This window comes from Portunus trituberculatus, chromosome 47 (genome assembly GCF_017591435.1).
Source record: "Portunus trituberculatus isolate SZX2019 chromosome 47, ASM1759143v1, whole genome shotgun sequence".
Taxonomy (NCBI): domain Eukaryota; kingdom Metazoa; phylum Arthropoda; class Malacostraca; order Decapoda; family Portunidae; genus Portunus; species Portunus trituberculatus.
Genome location: NC_059301.1, coordinates 32,653,058 through 32,670,862, shown reverse-complemented (window position 1 = coordinate 32,670,862; position 17,805 = coordinate 32,653,058). Strand labels below are relative to the sequence as shown.

The 17,805-nt window shown below is 39.7% G+C and overlaps 1 protein-coding gene across 4 annotated transcripts in view; it reads right to left on the bottom strand.

The window, feature by feature from the left end:
- Nucleotides 1-17,805, bottom strand: part of LOC123498097 (puromycin-sensitive aminopeptidase-like) — a 123,438-nt gene that overhangs the window by 81,654 nt on the left and 23,979 nt on the right. The gene's annotated exons all lie outside the window — the stretch shown is intronic.

The following is a 17,805-nucleotide window of genomic DNA, read 5'->3' as shown; positions in this document are numbered from 1 at the left end:
CAAGTTTAACCCCTGACTTGAACTTCCATTAAGAGTAAGCAAAGCAAGAGTGCATCATAGTACAGTAAAAGGTTTAATGAAAGTAAAAATTATGAAGTTAAACATTTAAGTAGTTTAATTTAAGACTACATCATTATAATGCTCACTAATGTATGTATGTGACTTTATAATGTTGATAATCTTAAAATTTATGAAGGGAGGGAGAATGGAGCAGGAAATACGCTAACTGGCAACCTGTGGAATATAAACAAAGGGCGCATCATTGTACCACATACAAAACTTATGTAACACATTTCCACAAGGCTTTCCATTTTATCCATTGCAGAGTCATGAGTTCAGGTAGTTCTTTTAGCTTGCAAGGAAGATATGATCTCACCAGCCTTCTTAACCCTTAAACTGCTAATTCCTAACTGCTGAATGCTTTGGTGCGCCTAAAATATAAACATTCCTATGTCAGAAAAAATATATTTTGAATTGTATGCCATGAATGGCAAACATCCAAAATGCAGTAATACCGAAGTTTTGAATCTGTAAATAAATAAATAGAGCAAGAAATAGGCCTACAAAACTTCGTGGGCTTTGAAAAGCGTGGGGAACTAGTGACACATCGGGTTGGGAGCTGAGTGGTACCAAGCTGGGCCGTTTTCTACACTCTCTCTCTCTCTCTCTCTCTCTCTCTCATATATATATATATATATATATATATATATATATATATATATATATATATATATATATATATATGTGTGTGTGTGTGTGTGTGTGTGTGTGTGTGTGTATGTGTGTATTTACCTAATTGTAACATACGGAAAAGAGCTATGCTCGTGTCCCGTCTCCATATCTACTAATGTCCAGCTTTTTCTTAAAATCATGAATATTCCTTGCGTTGACCACTTCCACGTCTAAACTATTCCATGCTTCCACCCTTCTATGAGGGAAGCTATATTTTTCACATCTCTCCTATAAGTGGCCATTTTAGTTTTTTCCCATGCCCTCTCGACATTCTTTCATTCCACATACACAGATCTTCCCTATCCATTTTTCCATGCCAATCATCACTCTGTATATTGCTATCAGGTCTCCCTTTCTCTTCTGTTTTCCAGGGTTGGAAGTTGCATTCTTTTCAGTCTGTCTTCATAAGTCAAATCTCTTAAGTCAGGCACCATTTTTGTTGCAGCCCTCTGTACTTTCTCTAGTTTCCTTATGTGTTTCTTTAAGTTCGAGCCCACTGTATTGTTGCATATTCAAGCCTTGGTCTTATCATTGCAGTAATTATTTTCTTCATCATTTCTTCATCTAAATATACTGAACGCCACTCTTATGTTCCTCAATAAGTTCAATACTTCTCCAATTATTTTGTTTATATGTCTCTCTGGCGATAGGTCATTGGTAATTGTCACCCCAAGGTCTTTTCTTCATGACTGGTTTTATGTCTTCATTTCCTATCTTGTACATACTCCTGATTCTTCTTTCACTCTTGCCAAACTCTAATTTTCTTGCATTTTGTCGTGTTGAACTCCATTTGCCATGTACAGCTCCATTTCCATATTCTGTCCAAGTCTTCCTGGAGTAGTTCGCAATCTTTGTCACATCTCACTTTTCTTAACAATTTTGCATCGTCTGCAAATAGGCTCACATAACTGGACACCCCATCCACCATGTCATTTATGTAGACCGCGAACATTACTGGTGCCAACACTGATCCCTGTGGAACTCCACTCTCCACCAAGCCCCATTCTGATGGTCTGTCCTTAATTATTGTTCTCATTTCTCTTCCTACCAAAAGTCTTCCATCCATTTTAGTAAACTGCCATGCACTCCTCCTACCATTTCAAGTTTCCAGATCAGTCTCCGTGTGGTACCTTATCAAAGGCCTTTTTAAATCCAGATATATTCCATCAGCCCAACCATCTCTTTCCTGTATTACATCTATCACCCTCGAATAGTAACATATCAGGTTTGTCGTGCATGAACGCCCTTTTCTAAAACCAAATTGACACTCACAAAGTATGTCATTTTTCTCCAAGAAGTCTGTCCATCTATTCTTCACCACCCTCTCACACATCTTAGCTACCACACTTGTAAGTGACACTGGTCTATAGTTCAATGGGTCTCTCTTGTTACCTGATTTATAAATTGGGACAATGTTAGCTCTTTTCCAGTCTTGGGGCACTACACCTTCCCTTAATGAGGCATCAATTACTTCACAAACTTTTTCTGCCAGTTGCTCCCTGCATTCTCTTAAAATCCATCCTGATACCCCATCAGGTCCCACAGCTTTTCTCACTTCTAAACTCCCCATCATATTCTTGATCTCCTCCACAGTTACTTGAAACTCCTTCATAATCCCTTTCTGTTCCATTACCAGTGGTTTGTCAAAAGCAGTCTCCTTTGTGAATACCTTCCAAAGCATCCATTCATAGCCTCTGCCATTTCCTGGGATCTTCACTGCATACTCCATTTACTTCTAAACTTTCAATACTTTCTCTATTTTTGATGTTGTTGTTCACATGTCTGTAAAAAGCCTTGGTTGGTCTTTACATTTATCAATTATATCCTTTTCTTGTTTCTTTCTTTCTTCTCTTCTAATCAACACATATTCATTTCTTGCTCTTTTGTAACTTTCCCACTGCTTAATCCGTCTTTTCCTTCTCCACCTCTTCCATGCATCCTCTTTTCTTGTTCTAGCCTTTTCACATCTATCGTTAAACCAGTCCTGCTTTCCAACTTCTCTATGTTGTCTTATTGGTACAAATTTTTCTCACCTTCTTTGTATATTTTTATAAATTCCTTCCACTTTTCATTTGCTCCTTAGCACTCTTGAATTTCATCCAATTTGTCTCTTGAAAGAATTTCTTTAGGTTTCCAAAATCTGTCTTGGCATAATTCCATCTTCCCACTTTATATTCTTCATTTCTTCTAGATTTCTCTTCATCTATCACCTTGAACTCCAAAACTGCATGATCACTCTTTGCTAAAGGGCACTCCACCCTCATCTCCTCAATGACCATTGGCTCTGTACTAAAGACCAAGTCCAGTCTTGACGATGCTCCTCTCCTCCAAACCTAGTATCTTCTTTGACCCACTGAGTTAACACATTTTCCATTGCCAGTGTCAATAGTGTATTTCCCATGTTGTCTCTGATCCTTCCATTGACCAGTCCTCCCAACACACCTCTTTACAATTAAAATCTCCCATCATTATAGTTCATTCACAGCCACCCAACATTTCTTCCAGACATGTTCCTGTATCACTTATCATTTCTTCATATTCCTGTACTGACCATGCATTTGTCTTAGGTGGTACGTACACCACTATGTAGTGCCTCTTTTTTCCTTCATTAGTTTCTGCTCTGATCTTTAGCACTTCTGCCTTTCCCATACCTTCTTTTACTTGATCCACCTTTATATCTTTTTTAACCAGCAACATCACTCCTCCTCCCATCTTACCTACTCTATTTCTTTTCCAAACATTATATTTCCCTTCTCCAACCATCATCAGGTCTTCTCCCTCTCTCAGTTTTGTTTCAGTAAGACCCACAATATCTGGGTTCTTGTCCCTCAAGTAATCGTTGAGTTCTAAAATCCCCGATATCACTCCATTTATGTTGGAATACATTACATTCCGCTCATACGTAAGTGTGTGTGTGTGTGTGTGTGTGTGTGTTTCTGAGTATCCTACATGATACGAGTCTTCTGTACAGATGTTTTGTACATATATATGTATGATAGAACTTTATCTGTGTGTGTGTGTGTGTGTGTGTGTGTGTGTGTGTGTGTGTGTGTGTGTGTGTGTGTGTGTGTGTGTGTGTGTGTGTGTGTGTGTGTGTGTGTGTGTGTGTGTGTGTGTGTGTGTGTGTGTGTGTGTGTGTGTGTGTGTGTGTGTGTGTGTGTCATGAATCCTCTGTACAGATGTTTTGTACGTATTGGTATGTTTGATTGAGCTGTGTGTGTGTGTGTGTGTGTGTGTGTGTGTGTGTGTGTGTGTGTGTGTGTGTGTGTGTGTGTGTGTGTGTGTGTGTGTGTGTGTGTACGAGACACAATTCACTGTGCAGATGTTTTGTACGTATTGTGTATTATAGAGCTGTGTGTGTGTGTGTGTGTGTGTGTGTGTGTGTGTGTGTGTGTGTGTGTGTGTGTGTGTGTGTGTGTGTATATGTTTCACTGTTTGATCTGCTGCAGTCTCTGACGAGACAGCCTGACGTTACCCTACGGAACGAGCTCAGAGCTCATTATTTCCGATCTTCGGATAGGCCTGAGACCAGGCACACACCACACACCAGGACAACAAGGTCACAACTCCTCGATTTACATCCCAGACCTACTCACTGCTAGGTGAACAGGGGCTACACGTGAAAGGAGACACACCCAAATATCTCCATCCGGCCGGAGAATCGAACCCGGTCCTCTGGCTTGTGAAGTCAGCGCTCTAACCACTGAGCTACCGGGCGTGTGTATTTACCTAGTTGTATTTACCTAGTTGTAGTTTTACAGGGCCTGGGCTTTATGCTCGTGTGGCCCCGTCTCCATATCTACACTTATCCAATCTTACTTTAAAAGTGTGCACACTCTTTGCAGACACTACTTCTTCATCTAAACTGTTCCACGTCTCAATACATCTCTGCGGGAAACTATATTTTTTAATATCTTTCAGACATCTTCCCTTTCTCATCTTTTTACTATGCGATCTTGTGCTTCGGATGTCATATTCTTCTCTCAAGATCAGTTTCTCATTATCCACTTGGTCCATTCCGTTGATCAATTTATAGACTTGTATCAGGTCTCCTCTCTCCCTTCTTTGTTCCAAGGTTGGTAGATTCATAGCCTTTAGTCTCTCCTCATATGTCATCCCTTCAAGTTCTGGGACCATTCTTGTGTGTGTGTGTGTGTATTTACCTATTTGTATTTACCTATTTGTGTATTACAGGGCCCGAGCTAAGCTCTCTGTGACCGGTCTCCTTGTCCATTCCTGTCATATCTCTCTTTCATCTGATTGACACACACCACGTCAACAACATCACTGCTCAGTTTATTCCACTTATCAATGCTACGATGCGGGAAACTGTATTTTCTCATGTCATTTAGACAGATGTCCTTTATTAGCTTTTTTCCATGTCCTCGGAGATGATTACTTGTGGTCACCTTTATCAACTCTCTGTCGAGTATGTCAATCTTGTTCACCAATTTATACATAGTTATCATGTCTCCTCTTGTTTTCTCTTCTAATGTGGTCAACCCCAGCTTCCTCAGTCTTTCCTCATAGTCTAACTCCCTGAGTCCTGGTACCATCCTTGTTGCCAGCCTCTGTACCCTTTCCACCTTCTTCACATTTTTCTTCATATGCGGTGACCAGACACATGCTGCATATTCTAACCGAGGTCTTATTAAGGTACATAATATCTTCTTCATCATTCCTTCATCTAGGTAGTGGAATGCAAGGCCAATATTTTGAAGCATGTTGTATGTTTTCCAAAAAATCTTGTTAATGTGTTTCTCCGGTGACAAGGTGTTTTGCACGGTTACTCCTAAGTCTTTCTCCTCATTGGTCTCTTTAATTTTCTCATCACCCAGCCTGTAATCCCTGTTTGGTCTGTATCTACTTCTTCCCATTTTCATAACATGGGTCTTGTCTATATTAAATTCCATCTGCCACTCCTTACTCCACTCATATATTTTATCAAGATCTTCCTGTAACTTGTTACAATCTTCCACATTCTTTACTCTCCTCATAATTTTAGTATCGTCCAAAACATGTTCATGTAACTGTCAATTCCTACTGGCATATCATTAACATAAATCAAAAACATGATGGGACCCAGCACTGACCCTTGTGGAACTCCACTGGTTACCTTCTTCCACTCAGACTTCCTTCCTCTCACCACTGTTCTCATTTCTCTTCCCATTAAGTAATTTTCCATCCATTTTGCTAGTTTATCATTTACTCCTCCAATCATCTTTAGTTTGTACATCAGTCTATTGTGTGGTACTTTATCAAAGGCCTTTCTCAAGTCCAGGTAGATAGCATCCACCCATCCCTCTCTATGTTGTAGTATGTCAGTCACTCTTGAATAAAAACATAATAATTTGGATACGCACGATCTTCCTTTTCTGAAACCAAACTGCCTTTAACTCAGAATGTTTTCACTTTCTAGATATTCACTCCACTTAGCTTTAATTACTTCTTCACATACCTTGCACAATATACTAGTCAACGATACTGGTCTATAATTTAGCGGTTCCATTCTACTACCCTTCTTATATATAGGCACAATGTCAGCTCTTTTCCACTCTTTCGGGACTAATCCTGTTCGTATGGAGGTTCCCACAATATCAAATACGGGGTTCAACAAGTGATCCTTACATTCATTTAGCAACCTCTCAGATATGCCATCAGGCCCCATTGATTTATTAATATCCAGATTGCTTATAATTTTCCTTACATCTTCCTTAGTAACCATGATGTCCTGCATTTGCTTTATTTCCGTGGGCCTTCCTCCCATAAAATGCTCCTCCTTTGTAAACACTTTGCAAAAGTTGTCGTTCAAAATTTCAGCTATATCTCCAGCATCTTCATATAATTCTTCCTTGTTTTTTACCTTTTCTATTGCCTCCCTTTTATTTAGTTTTCCATTTATGAATTTGTAAAACATTTTTGGGTCACTATCACAGTTATCCACCACCCTCTGTTCATATTCCTTCTGTGCTGTTCTCCTTACTTCAACATATCTATTCCTTGCTGTTTTGTAGACTTCTCTTGATAATACATCACTGTTTTTCTTAAGTTTCTTCCATGCCTTTTCTTTGTTCTTTTTTGCTTCTACACAATTTCTATTAAACCACTGTTTATTATTTAAAGTCTTCTTTCTGTGATATAGCACAAACTTTTTCACAGCAGAGGTATCCAAATCCATAAATTTATCGTATTTCAATTGCATATCCCTTTCCTGGTATACCACGGACCAGTCAATTTCATTAAAGAACTCCCTTATATGGTTATAATTTGCCCTAGTATAATTTAATTTTTCCTCCCTGTGTTCCACAATCTTATTCACACTTAATTCCGTATCCAGCTCAAAGCTTAGGACATCATGTGTGTGTGTGTACATGTGTACGAGAGACACGAATTCACTGTGCAGATGTTTTGTACGTATTGTGTATGATAGAACTGTGTGTGTGTGTGTGTGTGTGTGTGTGTGTGTGTGTGTGTGTGTGTGTGTGTGTGTGTGTGTGTGTGTGTGTGTGTGTTTACCTAATTGTATTTACCTAATTGTAACATACGGGAAAAGAGCTATGCTCGTGAGTGTGTGTGTGTGTGTGTGTGTGTGTGTGTGTGTGTGTGTGTGTGTGTGTGTGTGTGTGTGTGTTTCTGTGTGTCCTGCATGACACAAGTCCTCTGTACAATACCACAGCTCAAAATGCTACTAGGATTGTTGCCCCTATGCCGTAAGAAGCTGATATAATAACAATAATTTGGTCTCCCCTATACAGTTTTCTACGTTTTCTATGATACTCAAGGTTGGATTCTACCTGACAAGTCAAGAGGAGTTGCCAGGTGTCTCCTACTTTTCCGTAAAAACTCAAGCAAGGCCCTTGTTATAGTATCTGGAGACCTCATGATGGCAACACTAAGTGGGGAGGAGTCATAAGAGCAGGTCTGAACGGAAATGCGCCACGAAAATTCAAAACATTCCCCGTGAAAATTCATGATAACATAAGCGATCGAGAGTACTCGAGAGGCTTGATTATATAAGTGATCGCCGCAGTTTAAGGGTTAATAGAGTCTGCTGACTTGAAAATGGTAGACAGTAGATGGAGTCAAGCCATGGTGGCGAACAATGCTATTAGTTTTCTCACCTCTCTCGTGTCTGTGAATAATATCCAGCTTCACTTTGAGAGTAAGAGACCTCCTGGTCTTCTTAGCAATGCTACGCGACATTGCAGGGGGTTTTGGTGGCATATAGAGCGAGAGACGACGAACTGCTGCTGACACTGTTATTGTTTTGAACTAAGGGAATGAGTGGTGCGTGTTTTGTCCATGAGAGGCGCTGGAGTATTCAAAAGCCTGTCAGCTTGCGTGATACGGCGGGGCTTTCAAACTTGGAAAAAATTACCTGGATAGAATTTCGTTAAAGCGAGTTTGGTGTTCGTTAAACGAGCAGATGGTAGCAAAAGGAAACCTTCGTTGTAGCGAAATTTCATTGTGTGAACCTTCGTTAAGCGGGGGTTGCCTGTACCAAGATCAGTATCAATGCGCCCAGATGACAATAATTGTGTTTTTGTAATTTGGTAAAGATCATAATGAAATGGAGTGGTCTCACTACACTAAATGAAAAGGAACAACCATCATAGCACACACACACACACAGAGAGAGAGAGAGAGAGAGAGAGAGAGAGAGAGAGAGAGAGAGAGAGAGAGAGAGAGAGAGAGAGAGAGAGAGAGAGAGAAGAGAGATCATAGCAGAGAGACACACACAGGAGAGAGAGAGAGAGAGAGAGAGAGAGAGAGAGAGAGAGAGAGAGAGAGAGAGAGAGAGAGAGAGAGAGAGAGAGAGAGAGAGAGAGAGAGAGAGAGAGAGAGAGAGAGCTGTTGCTCGGTTGATATTTTACATTGATCTGCGAGCCAAATTTAAAATTGAGACCTAGCTCCAGGTAGCTGCTGCTAGTTGCTGCAATGAATATATTCCACATCCAATGCATTCAGTTCACACGCCTGATCTCTGAGGTAAATGTATTTTATAAAATCAGTCCACTTATCTACATTCTCTTTTGTCATGTTTTATTATATTTTCATACAATATTTGTTATTCATAAATACCTTTTTCTTGCTTAAATTCACATAGAAAAAATTTGGGTGTTTTTGGGGAAGAGACCAGAAAGGATTAATGGCATTTTAACCCATTTCAATGGGGAAAATTTGAGTTATGTGCAAATTTTCTTAATTTACCACATTACTATCATAGCCTACAAAGTATTGCTGTACTGTCAACTATAGAATTTTTAAAGTACTACAACTGAAAGAGGATAAGAATTTGTGCTATTTGCAAAATTAAAACATAGGTAAGCTTCACTGGTAAGGTTTTTAAAGCCAGTATGTATTACCAAAAGTTCCAACTTCTGGTAAAGATAAAAACAAAATGCAGATGCAAAAGCAACTGTAAAATTAGATTTGTTGTTGGTGATCATCATCTATTGGTAATGGTCACAATAAACGGGAGTGACTGGAAAATCTGCCACAAATGCTTATGGTTGACCTTAGCTACCCATCATACCCAACAGAATTCATGACAGACAGTCTACCACTAGAGAGCATAGGTCACAATTTGTCAACATTCAATTTATGGAAAGCAATAGGCTCTACACCCTATTTTCTGAGATTTAACTTGTTTTGACTTCATATTAAGACTTTTGATTAAGTCAAACATAGCAAATAAAAAAAAATTTCGAGAAAACGCACTGAAATGTATTTTAATAGGAAAATGTATAGATAAAATCTAATGTAGTACAATTACAATCCATTGCAAATATCATTTACAGACAGATGAAAGGGCTGTGAAAATATTTTCCAGTTTTTTTCAAGTTGAATAAGGATATATATATATATATATATATATATATATATATATATATATATATATATATATATATATATATACAGGCAACCCCTGCTTAACGAAGGGGTTACATTCCTAAAAAACACTTAGTTAAGCGCAACTTCATTAAGCGAACCGATTATAACATGTTTAACCCCTGATTTGACCTTCCATTGAGAGTAAGCAAAGTGAGAGTGCATCATAGTACAGTAAAAGGTTTAATGAAAGAAAAAATTATGAAGTTAAACATTTAGGTAGTTTAATTTAAGTCATTATAATGTACACTAATGTATCTTAACTTTATGAAGGAAGGAAGAGTGAAATGGGAAAGACACTAACCGGCAACCTGTGGAATGTAAACAAAGTGCGCATCATTGTACTGCGTACAAAACTGATGTACCATATTTCCACAAGGCTTTCCATTTTATCCATTGTCAAGTCACGAGTTCAGGTGGTCCTTTTAGCTTGCAAGGAAGATACGGTCTCACCATCCTTCTCAATAGAGTCTGCTGACATGAAAATAGTAGACAGTAGATGGAGTCAAGATGGTGGCGAGCAATGTTATTAGTTTTCTGGCCTCTCTTGTGTCTGTGAATAATATCCAGCTTCACTTCGAGAGTAAGAGACTTCCTGGTCTTCTCAGGAATGCAAGGCCACATTGCAGGGCATTTTGGTGGTAAGTTGAGCTAGGGAAGACGACCTGCTGCTGACGCTGTTATGTTTTGACTGGGGAGCGAGTGGTGTGCGTGTTGTCCACGAGAGGCTTGATCTCGATCTTGATCTTTATTCTACAGGTGTCTCAGGATTTTTCCTGAGGCAGGCCTTAGTACCAGCAGCTCCTGGTGTATTCAAAAGCCTGTCAGCTTGCATGATACGGTTTGGCTTTTAAATTTGGAAAAAATTACCTGGATAAAACTTCTTTAAAGCGAGTTTGGTGTTTGTTAAATGAGCAGATGGTAGTAAAATAAAACCTTCATTGTAGCAAAATTTCGTTGTGTGAACCTTCTTTAAACGGCCTGTTATATATATATATATATATATATATATATATATATATATATATATATATATATATATATATATATATATATATATATATATATATATATATATATATATATATATATATATATATATATATATATATATATATATATATATATATATATATATATATATATATATATATATATATATATATATATATATATATATATATATATATATATATATATATATATATATATATATATATATATATATATATATATATATATATATATATATATATATATATATATATATATATATATATATATATAATTACGTTCCTGAAACATGACGTAAGTCGAATTTGTACATGTCTCGAGTTTCCGTACATTTCAAAGCATATTATGGAGTTTTCGACCAATCATTGTTTATGGTCATTCAGGTAAGTTAAAGGTTATATTGTTATATTATTTACAAGTATGTAGGAATATGAAACACAAGCTTGTTTTTGTTGTTGATTAGGGCCACAACGCAAGGACTGCAGGTTGCAGAGAGGGGTGGACGCCTGAGGCCGCCAGAAGGGTGGGCAGGTCGAATGTTGTGACGCCCAGGGTGGACAGCTGGGAGCGTAGTGCAGTGCGGTGGGAGTAGAAGCGTGGGCAGCAGGGCAGGAAATGCAATAGGAAAGGGCAATAGGGATCAGCAGACAGGCGCAGACGGTACAAGTCAGCTGCGAGTGTCATGTGGCCCAGGCGAAGGCTCCGGAGTTGTTATTGTTCTGATGGTGGGTGCGCGAGCCCTCAAGGTCGTCAACCTCCCCGTTGTCATGGTAATGAGCTTCCCATTTTCTTCTTCCCTCCCTCACACACAGCTGCTGCCTCCCTTCTCATGTCTTTTAATTAAGTCCTCTTTTTCTTGTAGCGTAATGGTTTTCCTTTTCGAAGCATCACTGCTGTCACTAAGGAGTTTTCTCTTTGGTGCCATTGAACAATATACTAAGAACTTGAGTCAGTAAACGCAGAAGTAAGATAACACTCTTGCCAGGGGCGACGGTGTGATAGAACTGAGGCAGGATGTTATTGTATTCAAGCGTGAGGCGGGCAGTGTGGTGGGTAACCAACTAGTGCAGTGATTCCCAACCGGGGTTCCGCGGAACCCTGGGGTTCCGCCGACCATCACCAGGGGTTCCACGAGAAACCGTAAAATAATTATGTGCTATTACAATATGACAGTGATCTTAATTCATAATTCGTAACTCCTACTCAACAACACGTCACAAACACTCTCCAGACACCAACATACTCATGCGTGTCAGTCAGTACAATGTATATACTAGTAATGAGAGCAAATGCTATGCATAGAATTAAGGGGAAAAAAAAAAAAAAGTGTTATTACCGGTGCGGATACGCCTTCATTCCTACTCCGCTAGTTTGGTGACGGGTCGGGTAGGAGGGTGACGCAACCCGCACGAGTATCATACGTGTCACGACCCCCAGCCCAGCCGTTCACACCTCTTCCTTCAGTCAGTTTTGAGCAGCGCAACCGAGTGAAACGTTGTGTTAATTAATCTCACCAGTTAATATTAGTTTGATACTGATTTAGAAGACTGCGGCATGTTGAAATATTTGAAAAGAAAGCATGGCAGTGGAGAGGAGGACAGTGACGATGAGTCACAAATACCACAGCCAAGTACGAGTAAAGGAAAAGTGAGCGATGTTAAAAAAAAATCGCCTTTACAATGACAGTTACCTGGCCATTGGCTTTACATGGACTGGAGAAGAAAAGTGTCCACTTCCCTTGTGTATTGTTTGTGGAAAAAAAGCTCGCTAACACAGCTATGGTCCCAGCCAAGTTAAAGCGACACTTCAGTACTAATCACAGCCACTTGTCAAACAAAACCGTGGATTATTTTCGAAGACTCTTGGATTCACAGCAGAAACAAAGAAAAGTTTTTGAAAGGAAGGTAACCATCAGTGATAAGGCCCAAGAAGCAAGCTATTTAGTGGCTGAGCTAGTTGCCAAGAAAATGAAAAGTCACACTATCGCAGAAAGTCTAATAATGCCTGCTTGTAAAATAATTGTGAGAACAATGCTAGGTGAAGAAGCTGAATGTGAAGTAAGCAAGGTTCCTGTTTCTGATAATACAATTAGTAGGCGTGTGGATGACCTGTCCAACAATATTTCTGGTATTTTGTCAGAAATACTGCAGAATAACAACTTTGCTCTCCAAGTAGATGAGACAACTGATATAACTGGTAAAGCTCAGCTGCTGGCATTTGTACGATTTGAAAATGAAGGTGAAATAATGGAAAATTTTTATGCTGTAAAGAACTGCCAGAAACTACCAAAGGCCACGACATTTTCAACATCTTGTCTTCTTACCTGGAATCTTATAATTTGTCATGGAACCAGTGCGTTGGAATCTGCACTGATGGTGCTCCCTCAATGATTGGTTCAGTACAAGGCTTTGTATCACGCGTGAAAGAAAAAAACTCTGAAGTCATAACAACTCACTGTTTTCTCCACCGAGAAGTTCTGGTTTCAAAAGTATTGGGAATGATTTAAAACAAGTTCTTGATATAACTGTGAACATGGTCAACTTTATAAAGCAGCGCCCTCTGAAGTCTCGCATGTTTGCAAGGTTGTGTGAAAACATGCAAAAAGACCACGTGACGCTTCTCCTGCACACAGAGGCTCGATGGCTATCGAGAGGTAAAGTTTTGTCAAGGGTATTTGAGCTGCGACAGGAACTGCTGCTTTTCTTCAAAGAGAATAATAAAGCCAGTTTCTGTGAGTGTCTTGAATCTACAAACTGGCAAATGAAATTAGCATATTTAGCAGATATTTATCAGCATTTAAATAACTTGAACACCAGCATGCAGGGTGCAAAGGAAAACATTCTGACTTCCACAGACAAACTTCTTGCATTTAAGAATAAACTCTCTGTTTGGAAAAAGCACCTTTCAAGAGGAAACGTCGAAATGTTTCCACTCCTACTTCAAGTTCAAACTCAGACTAAATATGAATATGTCATCCCATTAATTACAAGTCATTTGGGATCACTGTCAGAAAAGCTTCATAAGTATTTCCTCCTTGTCATCAGATATGTATGACTGGGTGAGAAACCCCTTCACTGAGTTCTCACCAAGTACAGAAAACCTACTTAGTCTGCAAGAAGAAGAAGAACTGAGTGAATTACAGTGCGATCGAACCTTGAAAATGAAATTTAATGAAGTACTACTTGACAAGTTTTGGATTTCAGCAAAGCGAGAGTACCCTGTCATCTCAGTAAAAGCACTGAATGTTTTACTCCAGTTTTCAACTTCTTACCTCTGTGAACAAGCATTCTCATGCCTGACCATCATTAAAAGCAAATCAAGAAATCGTCTTCTGTCTGTCGAGGAAGAACTGCGCGTGTGTCTGTCAAAATTCGGCCAAGAATTTCACAGATACGCAGAGAGAAACAAGCCCAAGTGTCACACTGAAGGTAAGTCATAACATTACTGACTTATTAGTGTGAACTCTCATTTGATGTAATATTAGATTTTATATGAATTATATTGCTCAAGTACTTTTCGTAAAAATAATATATAAATTAGAATACTATATATAGGGGTTCCTTGGAATATGAAAAATTATTACAGGGTTCCTCCAAGGTGTAAAGGTTGGGAATCACCACCAAACTCGCTTTAATGAAGTTTTATCCAGGTAATTTTTTCCAAATTTGAAAGCCCCACCGTGTCATGCAAGCTGACAGGCTTTTGAATACATCAGGAGCTGCTGGTACTAAGGCCTGCCTCAGGAGAAATCCTGAGACACCTGCAGAATAAAGATCAAGATCAAGCCTCTCATGGACAACAAAGGCGCTGCCGATACAAAGGCCTGACTCAGAAGAAATTCTGCGTCATCTGTAGCATCAAGATCAAGATCGTGCGCACTACTCACTCCCCAGTCAAAACATAACAGCGACACCAGCAGCTCATCTTCCTTAGTTCAACTTACCACCAAAACGCCCTGCAATGTGGCCTAACGTTCCTAAGAAGACCAGGAAGTGTCTTACTCTCGAAGGGAAGCTGGGTATTATTCACAGACAAGAGAGAGGCCAGAAAAACTAATAACATTGCTTGCCACCATCTTGACTCCATCTACTGTCTACTATTTTCAAGTCAGCAGACTCTATTAACCTCTTCACAGCGGATGTTAAATAAGCCCGCCTGTATGATATACGGTGGTGCCGCTGCCTGCCTGGAAACTCGAGCAAGCTTGTCATACTTGTCGCCTTTGTGTATTATGCTGCAATTTTTTAGTCACTATATTGCCTTCGAAGAGGAAAGTGGATGCTTCTCTTCGGAGAGAGAGAGAGAGAGAGAGAGAGAGAGAGAGAGAGAGAGAGAGAGAGAGAGAGAGAGAGAGAGAGAGAGTGACATTTGCTAATATTTTAGACACAAGCGGGACGAATGTAGCTTATCATTCGAGAGGAAGAGGGAAACGAAGGGAGGAGAGAGAGAGAGAGAGAGAGAGAGAGAGAGAGAGAGAGAGAGAGAGAGAGAGAGAGAGAGAGAGAGAGAGAGAGAGAGAGAGAGAGAGAGAGAGAGAGATGGGAACAGTCTATGCCATTGGGTAATTTCAGACACAAGGCGGGACGCATAGAGCTTATCTTTAGTGGTAGTGCCGCGCGCCCGAGCACGGGAAACTCGAGCAAGCTTGTCATACTTGTTGCCTTTGTGTATTATGCTGCTATTTTTTAGTCACTATATTGCCTTCGAAGAGGAAAGTGGACGCTTCTCTCTTCAGAGAGAGAGAGAGAGAGAGAGAGAGAGAGAGAGAGAGAGAGAGAGAGAGAGAGAGAGAGAGAGAAAGAGAGAGAGAGAGAGAGAGAGAGAGAGAGAGAGAGAGAGATGGGAACAGTCTATGCCATTGGGTAATTTTAGACACAAGGCATGTAGCTTATCTTTACTGATTGGTGGAGACAAGGATGGTGGGAGGAGCACTAGGATTTCAAGGACAGCATACGGCGTGTGTAGTTGGTATCCAACACACTATACAGGACAACTAAACTGAAGAAAGCTCAGAAAAGAAATAAGACGTCTACGTAGGCATCACCGTATTTGCTACTGGGACTTCATGACGCCCACATAGGCGTCACCGTAGTGAAGTGGTTAAGAAGGCTGGTGAGACCGTATCTTCCTTGCAAGCTAAAAGAACCACCTGAACTCATGACTCTACAATGGATAAAATGGAAAGCCTTGTGGAAATGTCGTACATAAGTTTTGTATGCGGTACCACGATGCGCACTTTGTTTACATTCCACAGGTTGCCGGTTAGTGTATTTCCCGTTTCACTCTCCCTCCCTTCATAAAGTTAAGATCATCAACATTATAAAGTTACATACAAACATACATTAGTGTACATTATAATGACTTAAATTAAACTACCTAAATGTTTAACTTAATAATTTTTACTTTCATTAAACCTTTTACTGTACTATGATGCACTCTCGCTTTGCTTCCTCTCAAAGGAAGTTCAAATCAGGGGTTAAACTTGTTATAATCGGTTCGCTTAACGAAGTTTCGCTTAACAAAATGTTTTTTAGGAACGTAACCCCTTCGTTAAACGGGAGTTGCCTGTATATATATACAGTAAGCCCCCAAATTTAGCGAAATCCAGCTTAGCGAAACCCTTATTTAGCGAGTGTCTGAAAAAGTGCCAAGCCCTCAAGTTTAGCGATTTTCTATCATATTTAGCGAATGTACCCCGTTACACTACACTGTCCTGCCTCCCGCTCACTCTGAGCCAATTGTCCCGCCTCCTGCTCACTCTGAGCCAATCGCATGTCTGTTCGACCGTGACGTCAGCCCCGCAGTGCCTCTGGCATTCCCGCTTGACACGAGCTATTAATCCAGTGTGTGAACTCATTTTTTTTGTGCTCCCATCCTCGCTGTTTAGTGAGTTTTGCTATCACCATGGCCTCCACTAACCCCTCCTACTCAGGAATGTCGATAGACGTTCATCACGCAAGACTCGGGGCACGTCGATCGACGTTTGGGCGTTTTGGGCTATATTTTGGCTATTTTCTTCCCGTTTTCTTTGCTTGGGAGTTGGCAACACTCATCGAGAGTAAACATGTGCTATAGGTCAGTGAGTCACCAACTTCCACGATGGATGGTGAGAGCGAAAGTGATTCCACGGTGTCCAATTCCGTCACCTCTCCCACGCCTCTTACTTCTACACCTCGGGTCTCTCGTCATGTTGCAGGGAGAAAATTTTTGAATGAGAGTGGTATCGAAAGGGCATTGGAATTAACAGTTTCTACAATAATAGAAAGCGAAGATAGCGATGTTCTTGGCTCTGATACGGATATAGGAGGATCAACCACCGAGGGGGAGGACATTGTACCACCGTCACCAGAGAGAGAGAGAGAGAGAGAGAGAGAGAGAGAGAGAGAGAGAGAGAGAGAGAGAGAGAGAGAGAGAGAGAGAGAGAGAGAGAGAGAGAGAGAATAAAAGGGGCCCGTTTTCTATCGCTGTAGCCAAGGCCGCTGGCGCCGATCGGACGCAAGGCCACGTACATCGATTATACCACCTCATTCAACCTGTGATAATTTGGTAACTATAGCATCTTGAAACTTCTGGTTTTTTGCATTGCAAAGAGAAAGAGTTGCTTGTGGGCAGAACACCATTTGTACTCACTCGTTTCTTGAATTTCCAATTGTAATCAGTATGTAAATAGAGGCTATTTTGTGCGTTTCTCGCCAAAATTCCCGAGTTAGCGTGAGCGAAAAACTAAACGTCCTCCAGTTTTAGGGGCTAGTGGTTCAGGGGGTGCTGATTCTCGTAAAGGTGGCAATGTTGCAGCTGTAAATGGGGACTCAAAATGGGGACTTTGGGCAGATGAAAGACTGATTGGTATTTTTCCCTATTTAAAGTAGTATTCAAATTTGGCGAAATTCCAATTTAGCGATAGTTTCGGCAGACTAATAGGAACGCTAAATGTGGGGACTTACTGTGTGTATATATATATATATATATATATATATATATATATATATATATATATATATATATATATATATATATATATATATATATATAATATATATATATATATATATATATATATATATATATATATATATATATATATATATATATATATATATATATATACAGTAAGGTCTCGGTTTATGTCAGAGTTACGTTCCTAAAACATGACGTAAGTCGATTTTG